This window comes from Nannospalax galili, unplaced genomic scaffold (genome assembly GCF_000622305.1).
Source record: "Nannospalax galili isolate Female #2095 unplaced genomic scaffold, S.galili_v1.0 scaffold384, whole genome shotgun sequence".
Classification (NCBI taxonomy): Eukaryota; Metazoa; Chordata; class Mammalia; order Rodentia; family Spalacidae; genus Nannospalax; species Nannospalax galili.
This window is the reverse complement of record NW_008352648.1, coordinates 326,825-337,814: the sequence shown is the minus strand read 5'-3', so window position 1 is coordinate 337,814 and position 10,990 is coordinate 326,825. Positions and strand designations below refer to the sequence as shown.

Genomic DNA, 10,990 nt, shown 5'->3' with positions numbered 1-10,990 from the left:
TTTACCACTTACCTAGAGCTCAATTCTGTGTATATACACAGACACAATTCTGTTCCTGAGTTCTTATATCCTGGTCAAAATAAATAATTTCTGCCCTAGCAAACAGAAACCATGAAAGATAGGTTCTCATCCTGGCGCTGCGTCTAACCAACTTAGTTTAGAAAAACCATTACCTTTCTCTGCGCGCACTTCCTTAACAGAGTAATGAGAAAGTGGAACGAGTCCGAGGATGCTCAGCTTTTACTCCTATAGCCCACTAATTGCCAGGTTAAATAAGCTGACTCCTGCTGAGAGATGGGCCAAAGCCAACTTTCTCTTAGGAGAATATTTACACAGTCATGGGTCCCCTGCTGCTCTATTGATCATTTTCTGTGTTTCAGCTTTGCAGAGGTAGAGTTAAGAATACATTTTATTGCAATCGTTTCTAAGCATGAGTGGAAAAAAAGCAATTCCATCAGTGATGAAAATTTGTAATAATTCTACCAGCATGTACTTTACTGTTAGAGAAACTCTAAAACAAAAATATTTTTAATTGTAATGGGATAATATATAGTATGAGGGAACTGGCTAAGAGAAATAAAAAGTCAGAAGTGAATAGTTTATACCTAAAGATATTTTCACTTACAACCCTGGGGTCTGAGTAAGTTATGTGACAAGAAGAGAACAGCTCCCTTCCTTGCCCTGAGTGCGGGTGACGGGTGCATTTGGCTTACTCCCACCAGTCCTTTGCTACATAGGGGAAACATGGTGGAAAGCGTGGACTGAGAGGCAGGGAGGAAATATGAGTTCAGGAGCTGAGTGAGGATAAAACCTTCTGGAAGCAACTTCTGACCATGAGGACTGATTTGAAAAGGGCAAAAGTGTGGCAAATAAAATTTCTGTTACATACTAGAAGTATTTTTAACTCAGTGTGGTGACACATGCCAATAATTCCAGCACTTGGGAGGCAGACACAAGAGGCTCATGAGTTTGAAGTCAGCCTGGATACATAGCAAGAGCCTGTCTAAAACTGGGGGGCAGAGGGGGGAGATAGTTCAGCCGTTAAAGTAGAGGCAGCACAAGTATGAGAATCTGAGTTCCATCCCCAGCCCACATGAAAAGTTGGGTCTGCAGGTGTGAGCTTGGAATCCTGGATCTGAGATGGTTAAGGCAGGTGGGCCTTCTGGCCACCCAGCCAGGCTAATGAGTGATCCCCAGGTCCCAGTGAGAGAGTCCCCATTGAAAGAAAAGGGAGGAAGGAAGGGAAGAAGGAAGGAAGGAAGGAAGGAAGGAAGGAAGGAAGGAAGGAAAGGAAGGCAGGCAAAAGTAGTTGGCTTCTGAAGAGTAACACCGAAGGTTGACCTCTTACCTACACACACACACACACACACACACATGCACACACACACACACACGACACACGCACACATGCATGTGTACACACAAATACACACATATACTGCACAAACACATAGATACAAAAAAAATCAAAGAAGGAAACAAAAAGATCCTTGTCACCTTTGTTACTTTCTCACTAGATTTAGTATACATTCTTGCATTGAACCCCGTACGTAGTCCATTCACTAAACAAGAAAGAAGTGACAGAATGCTCTATTTATAGTCATAAATCTTATTCTTTAAAAAAAATCCTGAGCCAGTGAGATGGTTCAGCAGGTGAAGGCACTTGCAGCCAAGCAGGATGGTTCAGTCCCCTGGAACCTACATGGTGGAAGGGGAGAAGTGATTCCTGCACATGTGACATATACACATACATACAGAGAGAGAAAGAGAGAGAGAGAATAAATAGATAAATAATAATTAAAATGTCTTAATACTTAAGACAAACTAAATATCCTAAGCCCCACAATTCTGCATTCTGAAATTATATTAAATACTTCTATACTGACAGCTTGATGGTTCTAATCTCTCCTACAGTGATCTGTTGCCCTAAGAACGCTCTATAGGTGGAATATTATGTTTGAAAGACTATGATGGAAATTCATGCTCCAAAGACAATTCTTACAACATCTCAACCCTATCAACCCCAGAAAATTATGATAAAAACGATGTTAGCAGTGGCTTTTCTACTAGTGAAATAAATGGCTCTTGAGCTATATATGCTAGATAAAGACACTGTAAAGGCTCTTCATGTACAATAGGCTAAAAAATTCTATCAAGAGCAGGAGTCTATATCCTTTGGAATATATCCCAGGATTTACTCTAGATAGAGCAAATACTGATTCAGGGGATTCTTGACATGTATCCAACTTGAACATTAGCTGAAGCCAAACATTTACAGTAAATTATTGTTTGATAAAGGCACCAAGAACACACACTAAAGATGATCTGTTTAATAAGTGATGTTGGGACAACTGGTATCCCCATGCAGAAGAATGAAAACAAATCCTTGTATCACACCAAATCAACTCAAAATGGATTAACGGCTTAAATATAAGATCTGAAACTGTGAAACTTCTAGAAGAGAACACAGAGGCAAAATTTCATAGCATTGGTCTAGGCAATGTTTTCTTAGATATGATTCAAAAATGTAAGAAACAAAAATATAAATATGAGATTATGTCCAACCAAAAAGCTTATACACAAGGAAATAAGCATGAAGAGTCAAGCTGCAGAACAGGAGGAAGAGTTTGAAACCATGTATCTGATGAAGGATTAGCAGCCAAAATACACAGAGAAATCAAACAATCAGCAAGAAAAAAAAACCCAATTTAAAAATGGGCAAGGAACCATATAAAATGTTTCTCAACAGAAAACGTGAAAATGGCTAGCAATTATTTTCAAAGATCCTTAGTGTCACTGGTCAACAGAGAAACCACAGTGATATGGCATCTCATGCCTGTCAGATGGCTATTAGGAAAAAAGGATGCAGAGAACTGAAAATCTCACACACTGGAACTACAGTGTGACCCAGAAGTCACCCACTGGATACATATCCAAAGGAAATAACATCAGTCGTTAAAGAGCTGTGACAGGGATTGAGAAGCTGATTGGTCTTGGTGAAGCTGCTGTTTCACTTGGCTTTTTTGTTGCTGTTTATGGGAGTTTTGTTTGTTTGTTTGTATATATGTATGTATGTATGTATGTGTGTTTGTTTTTTGAGACAGAGTCTTCCTGTAGCCCAACCTGGCCTGGTGTAGCCTCAATCTCACAGATCTGCCAGCCTCTTCCTCCTGAGTCCTGGGATTTAAAAGTGTGTGCCACCATGCCCAGCTGATGCTTCACTTGTGCTTACAGATAAGCACCAGTGGGTAACTAAAAGCAGAATAAAAGCTTGGCATTTCTGCCTTCATTTTATATCTGCCTTCCTTGCTTTAAACTCCAGATTCCTGCTTAGCTCCATGCATTGGCATGCTAAGAATTTAAGATATATCCATCTTCAGAGACCAAACTAAGGGGACCACCAACTCTTGGACTTTCAACCTCCTGAACTATGAATTAGCTAAATCTCTCATTATGGAATATTCCACCTTGACTATTTTGTTACAGTTACAACTTGACTCTTGGTGAGTGCAAAAGGTAAACAACCATCTTAAAAACAATTGGTTCACCAGATGTGGTGGTGCAGGCCTTTAATCCCAGAACTCAGGAGTTAGAGGCAAGCAGAGCTCTGTGAGATCAGTCTCAGTGAGTGTGAGCTACATCACAGGTTCCAGGCCATCTGGGCTGTAGAAGAACCCTGTCTCAAAAAAACAACAAAAAAAGAGAGCCAAGATGGTGACAGACAGACTATGATACCTGAGCAACAGTGGCAGTGGTGATGGCTCTTGGAACAGTGAGGCATGGCCAGCAGTGATCTGTGGGGTAAATGGCCCAAGGTGGTAGGTGGTGATAACAACGACAAGGATGGTGAGAAGCGTTTCCTGCCCCTCAGACCAGGCCATGTACTCCCTGAGGTCCCTGTTAGGGTCCTGGTGACTCCAGTAAGAAGCTTCTTCCCCCTGACCATGGGAGGAAATGTGAAAACAGCATACATCAAAAAGCCAACCAGATTCTTGGCCATGATGAAGAAAACAATCTCTCTCTCTCCTTGTGCAAAAGTTAAAAGGGTTTTCTCCAATACTGATATCCCTCTAGCAACAAACTAAAGTCAGCAAGTAACTGTTGCCTCTGTTTGCTATACAGAAGTCAAAATGTTCTTAAACACAAGCATAATCATGTGTACAGAACAATGGAGACAGGATAATAGGAACCAGTGTATTAAAATCATGACCCCTCTGGTGAGCCTGGAACTACCCTCCTGTGAGCTAGAGGTTTTGGTCCTCTTCTGTGAGTCTAGCGTTGTGGTCCCCTCCCATGAGCTGCAGCTGTGGCTATCTCCTGTGAACCTGGAGCTGTGGTTCCTAGCTGTGAGCCATGGCTCCGCATTCCTCTGATGGTAGGCTAATAGTGGAGCAGGTTGAAGGATGGAGGACTTCCTGATGTTGGGCAGCAGTTTCAGCCTTCTCTAAGTGACCGCATTTCCCACAGCCCACTCTCCTGAGGTCTCAGGCTATACACAGCAGTGATTTTGACTCTATTTTGAGCTTATTCTGGGGACAGGGGAAGTTTCTGTTATTTGCAGATTCTAGTCTTGGGAAAACTGATTCTCAGGAATGGACTTCCTACCTCTCTTCATGGCCAGCTGTGGCCTTGACTCCACACAGGGTCCTGGGAACTCAGGCCTTGACCTTTCCCATTCCCAGGCACCAAGATGTTTTCCATCATCTTTCCATTCCTCTTCTCCAGCCCCAATGAACAGTCACCTATCCCTACAGAAAATATAAAACACCCAATTGTAGTTCTAAAGTTCTGGGAAGTTAAAAAATTAAAAAAGACATCCATCTTCTCCCTATAAGACTGAAGACATCAGAGAGCATGAGCTGGAGGAGGAGCAGGGGTATCTCCTCTCATAGCTCCCCCTGACCCCTGGCGCAGCTGATTGAGGGGGAGGAGTTGCTGTCGCTGTTCGGCCATAGAACTTATCATGATGGCTGTGACCTAAAATCCTCAGGGAGCCCCGGGGTCATGGCCCAGAAGCACCCCGGAGAAAGAGGGTTGTGTGGAGCCCATCATAGCGGTGGTGCCTCCCTCAGGACATCAGAACCCTCTGTGAACCCTGAAATACTTTCATTCTCAGGACCCAGGGACTCTGCAAGGACTGCACCTAATGGTACCCGCTGCCTCACAGAACACTCTGGTCCTAAGTACACCCAGCCCCCAAACCCAGCCCACTGGTCAGATCCAAGCCATGGTCCCCCAAGGGGCCCAGGACCACCTAGAGAAGGAGATCACATGGATCAGAGTGAGGCATCTTCAGAAGAATCAGGAGTGGACCAAGAGCTCTCAAGACAGAATGAGACTGAATACCAGGAGGATGGGAACCCTTCTTTTCTTTCCATTCCATCTGCTTGTAACTGCCAGGGAAGCCCTGGAATCCCTGAAGGGCCTTCCTCTGAGAAAGGAGATGGCTCTTCTAACATCTTTTGCCACCATTGTGAATCTCCAGCCTTGGAGGAAGATGAAGAATTATAAGAGGAATATGACAATGATGAACCTCTTAAATTTCCCAAGGACTTTTCATGTGTGTCCAGTGGGGAAAAGCCCCCATCCCAGAGGCAGAGGCACCACTTTCTGACCAAGGAAGATACTCGGGATAGTGGATGCAGAGATCCTAGGTTCCCTGGCCGCCATCGGCTGGGCCAAAAACAAAGTCAGGTGGATAAATGCAGAGGCTTAGGATTGTGGGGAGTAGAGCTTGGACAGGCAAGCTTCTGGTGGCTGATCGACCTGCTGGTGTTGGTGGAAGAGTATGTAGAAACTTGTGGCCATCTCATTTATGCATGTAGGCAGCTGAAAGGCAGTGATCTGCACCTTTTTTGAGTTTGGATGGGCACCTGGGCAGGAATATTGGGGGGCTGGGCCCAGGTAATATTCCAATTTCTAAGACAGGGCTTTTATATGGGGCAGGGGGTGATGGTTTCTGGTAAGATTGGGTGATCGGTTAGGCTGGAAGGATAAGGCCACCTGGCTCTTCTCTTGGCTGGACTCTCCAGCCTTGCAACATTGCTTGACTTTGCTGAGAGAGAGCAGGCTGTGGCAGCAGCTGGTAAGATTAGTTCAACGGGGTTGGCTGGAGCTGTCTTGGGTCAAGCAGACGACTAATAGGCAGGGCCATGCACGTGTCACTAGTGGGCGCTACTGCCAGCCAGAACAGGAAGTGGTCTGACTTTTGACAATGGCTGGGGTTCCTAAGGATGAACTAAACCCTTTTCATATGCTGGGGGTTGAAGCTACGGCATCAGACATTGAATTAAAGAAGGCCTATAGGCAGCTAGCTGTGCTGGTTCATCCAGATACAAATCATCATCCTCAGGCTGAGGAAGCCTTCAGGGTTTTGCGGGCAGCTTGGGACATTGTCAGCAATCCTGAAAGGCGGAAGGAATATGAGATGAAACGAATGGCAAAGAATGAGCTGAGCCGGTCAGTGAGTGAGTTTCCATCCAAGCTACAAGATGACCTCAAGGAGGCAATGAATACTATGATGTGTGGCCGATGCTAAGGAAAGCATAGGAGACTTGAAATGGACCAGGAACCTAAGAGTGCCAGATACTGTGCTGAGTGTAATAGGCTACATCCTGCTGAGGAAGGAGACTTCTGGGCAGAGTCAAGCATGTTAGGCCTCAGAATCACCTACTTTGCTCTGATGGATGGAAAGGTCTATGACATCACAGAGTGGGCTGGATGCCAATGTGTGGGACTCTCCCCAGACACCCACAGAGTTCCTTATCACATCTCTTTTGGTTCTCGGGTACCCAGCCCCAGTGGTCGGCAGAGAGCCAACCCCAGAGACCCCTCCTTCTTACCTTCAGGATTTCTTGAGCTGGATCTTTCAAGTACCCCCAGGGCAAATGTCCAATGGGAACTTCTTTGCAGCTCCTCACCCTGGCCCTGGGGCCACTGAAACCTCCAAGCCCAACAGTACAGTACCCAAGGGAGAAGTCAAACCAAAGTGGCAGAAGTGAGAAGGCCCTTCCAATGTTGACATCCTGCTCTTCCTCAAATCAATGTCAGGGAGTCAAAGGGGCTGTGTACAGCACAGGATGGAGTTTGACTTGTTTAGTTTTAAGTATTTTAAAAAGGGAAAATTTCAAATTGTTCACTCAGTGCTCATAGGAAGCCCCTGAACTACTCTCCCTCCTCCCCAGCACCCGGGAACTAAATCTTGTCTTCTGAAAATACCAAAGAGATGGGGGGTGGCTAGAGGAAAGAACCTAGGGCCTGGACCTAGGCTGGACAACTATTCCTGAGGTGTTGGAACTGAGTATTTCCCTGGGGTCTGTATGCCTTTATCTTATTTGCTCTCAGAGCAGATGACACACATCCCCTTTTAAACCTAGTGCATCTTATTTCTTTACCCATTTCAGGGAAGTCCCCCCTCTTTATCCTGATATATTAGCTAAAGGAGAACAAGAAAGCATGCAGTCCTAGCTTTGGAGATACAGAATTCAGAGTGGAAACTGAATTTTTCCTCTGATTTTCACTTATGGGTAAATCACCTAACTTCAGGAAGGTTGTTACAAGAATGGCCAAAATTGGTTTTAAAACAACAGACTTATGCCCTGTGCCAACCTTGGGTGAGGGGGAAAGATAGGGGGTTCCCAGAGATACCCTTGTGATCCAAGGGTTGTATTATTTTAAGTTTGTTCATATAGGTATGTACATATCTATTTAAAAACAGATTATCTTTTTATAAATATATAACTGGCAACTTAAAAAAAAAAGACTGAAGACATCAAAACTAGAATAAGATATTTCCAGCAGATTGCTAACTCTCAGCTCTTACAACCTCCCCTTCCTAACCCTGGCTGTATTTCATCATTATCTTAAACCTTCTAGGAGCAGCAGAGCCTTGCCAGCAGATCTCCCCTATGATGAGACTGCCCCTTCCAAGCAGAATTAGTCATTTCATGGGAACAAGATGCTCCTTGCCCCCCAGGATCACAAGCCTTTGAAATAAACATCATATGAAACAGAGGGAGATTGCCATCCATGCCACTGTGACAGCATTTTCCTTGACACCATTATTCTATGTGAAGAGAACTGAGACAATGATCAACCAGACCATCATTTGACTGAAACGGCTTGACTACACACGCTCTCTGCCTCCCTCCCACACATAATCTTGGAGTGTGAGGCTAGGGCTGAAGTGCTTGCTCCCTGTTGTCTTTCTAATACTGCTATATTGATTAAATTCCTTTCCTGTCTTTCATCATTACTTTTTCTCTTTGATTTCTGAGGCAAGTGTTTGGACTTAATTTGTTGGGATTCCCTGAGGTCAGGCCTTCTATAGACGAGGACTCCAGTAACAATACCTGCACTCCATTACTCACTGCCTTGTTAGTCAAAAAGTTAAGATATAGAGTCAACCTGAGGGTCTATTAATAGACAAAAAACTACAAAGAAAATGTGATAGATATATATTTGCTATATACATATGATTCCATCATATATACACATATATAATGGAAACTATTCAGTCATAAAAGATATTGTTATTTGTGACAATGCTGATGAGACTAGAGGGTTATATGTATGCTTGAAAGTACAATGTAGTTACTAAGAACTATAGTAGAAAGAGTTGACTGGATAGATGTTGGTCAATGGATGCAAATTTTCTATTACAGAAAACGAATCATTTCAATATGCAGGTTCCCACATGGTGACTATAGTTAAAAGCAGTGTGCTGTATCTGATATTTAAGCATTCTTGTGATTGAAAATTGACGGTCTGAGAGGTAATGAATATGTTAATTGGATTCATTCTGTAATTTCACAGTGTATACATACTTTTTAGTATGCCATATGGAGTTGGTGAGGCAGCTCAATGAGTAAAGGCATTTGCCATTTAAGTCTAGTGACCTGTTGTGCCTTCAATGAGAAATGTCCACCATAGGCCCATGTATTTTAACATATGGTCCCCATTTGGTGGTGCTATTTAGGAGGTTATGGAATGTGTAGGTGGTGGAGCCTTGCAGGAGGAAGTACGTCATTAGGGGTGGGTTTTGAGGGTTTCTATTCTGCTCTCCTTCCTATTCACTTTTTCTCCTTCCTGCTCCTGACACCATGCCATGCATTTCCTACCATAAGGACTCCCTGGTATTATAAGCCAAAATAAACCCTTTCTTTCATAAGTTGCTTTTGGTCATGGTGTTTTATCACAGCAACAGGAAAGTGACTAACACATGACCTGAGTTTGATCCCAAGAATCTATGAAAAGGTGAAAGGAGAAAACCAGTTCCATGAAATTGTCCCCTGACCTCCATATGTGTACCGTGGCAGACACACACACACACACACACACACACACACACACACAAACACACACACACATACACACACACGCTCTGCTAATGAGAAAAATAAATACGCTATATAGTATGTGTACAGTTTTAGCAATAATAAAAATTATGAGAATAACAAACTAGAAAATAAAATAAATATTTTAGAAACAATGATTAATGAATCTAGCTTCCGGGATATTGCCACATTTTTTTTTTTTTATGGACTTTCTACATGGTTTGACCAGAGTACCTGACAGCAGAGTTGACCATTTGGGGCCCCGCCTACCGTCAGTATGTGTGGCAGGATTTGGTCTAAAACTCAACTTCCACCATGATGCAACGTGAGCAGGAAGCATACTAAAGCGCAGTAGCCTCTGATCCTGAGGGACTAGTGACATTTGTCCACAAGAACCTAATGACTATGCTTGAGCAAATTAGTTTGGATCATTTCACAACAGCTTCCCCAATCATTCCAATTAGGTTTCACAATCTTGAAGATCTCCCTAAGCTGCAACATTCCACAGTTTTACAATTTAGGTAACATATGTACAGCGGTCCCTCCCAAGCCTAGATGCAGTCACAGGATAATGAAAGATCCCTGTCTTTCAGTCTTCATTTTGGCGTTGATCATTTCCATTAACAGCAGATAAAGAAACTGACTGGGTTTTTCCGAAGTCAACAATGCCTATTTTCAAAGGTGTTATTAAGCAGCGACGGCATAATTGGTGTTAGCGACCAATGGAACTCAACAAAAAGGCCCCTAGGAGAGTAAAGTGAATTTGTTCTCTTGCCTTCCTGTCCAAGGAGGCTTCCCTCTGAATCATGCCACCTGAGGGGTTGTATTATTTGATGAACAGAACTGTTCCATTCCTTTCCGCCTTATTTGTCCAGAAAGAAAGCCTCTTAGTGATGACTCCTGCTGTTCTTTCGATGGAGGGTCCTTTTCCCTGCAGCAGGAGCTCCTCCACTGCAGGAGAAGACCAGCTGGAGACCAGCAAAGGAGATTTTAGCTCTCTTTGGGTACCTGGCAGTGACAGGTAGAGGTGGCCACATGAACTGCTAGTTGTGTTTCCATGGAAACATGAAGTGGTTTAGACAGGCAGTGCTCGCATTAACCACCACTGTTCCACAAGACAAACTGTGTCTCCTTTTGAAGGAGGAGTCTAAAATTCAACTCCAACCAATATTTTTTATTGAGCACTTACTACATCACTACAAGTACAAATATGAATAGACATAATCCTTATCTTTATGAAACTCCAGCCTAATATAGACTGCAGCCTACTACAGACTGCAGGAGCATTCTAAAAAACAAAGACCCAAGGTATACCAAGGGCATAAACTAAGCATAATTTTAGCTATACCAAAGGTAATTTTGACAAGCACTGCACTGTGGCCCAAGAGCTCTGTATGGTCCTCAAGAAAAGGAACACATCAAACACCATGTCCCAGAGATGAGCCTTTCAGGTCCCAATGCTCCAGCCAAGTTAAAGGAACAAAGAATGTGGACAGGTGAGCCAGGACTAGAATATCTTGTAGGTGCTAGGTGAAGGACCCTGGGGGCTGGGCAAACTAGTGTTCTCTGGAAAAGAAACTGCTCTCAAGTCAGCTGTTCATTAGCCTGTTGGCCATACAAGGGTAAAAGCAAGTTAATGATGCCAATGCTTACAG

The 10,990-nt window shown here is 43.5% G+C and overlaps 1 pseudogene across 1 annotated transcript; it reads left to right on the top strand.

The window, feature by feature from the left end:
* Positions 1-4,945: 4,945 nt before the first annotated feature.
* On the top strand, positions 4,946-7,021 carry LOC103747279 (annotated as a pseudogene). Its single transcript, XR_001872834.1, has one exon. The product of XR_001872834.1 is annotated as a dnaJ homolog subfamily C member 14 pseudogene (transcript).
* Positions 7,022-10,990: the final 3,969 nt, after the last annotated feature.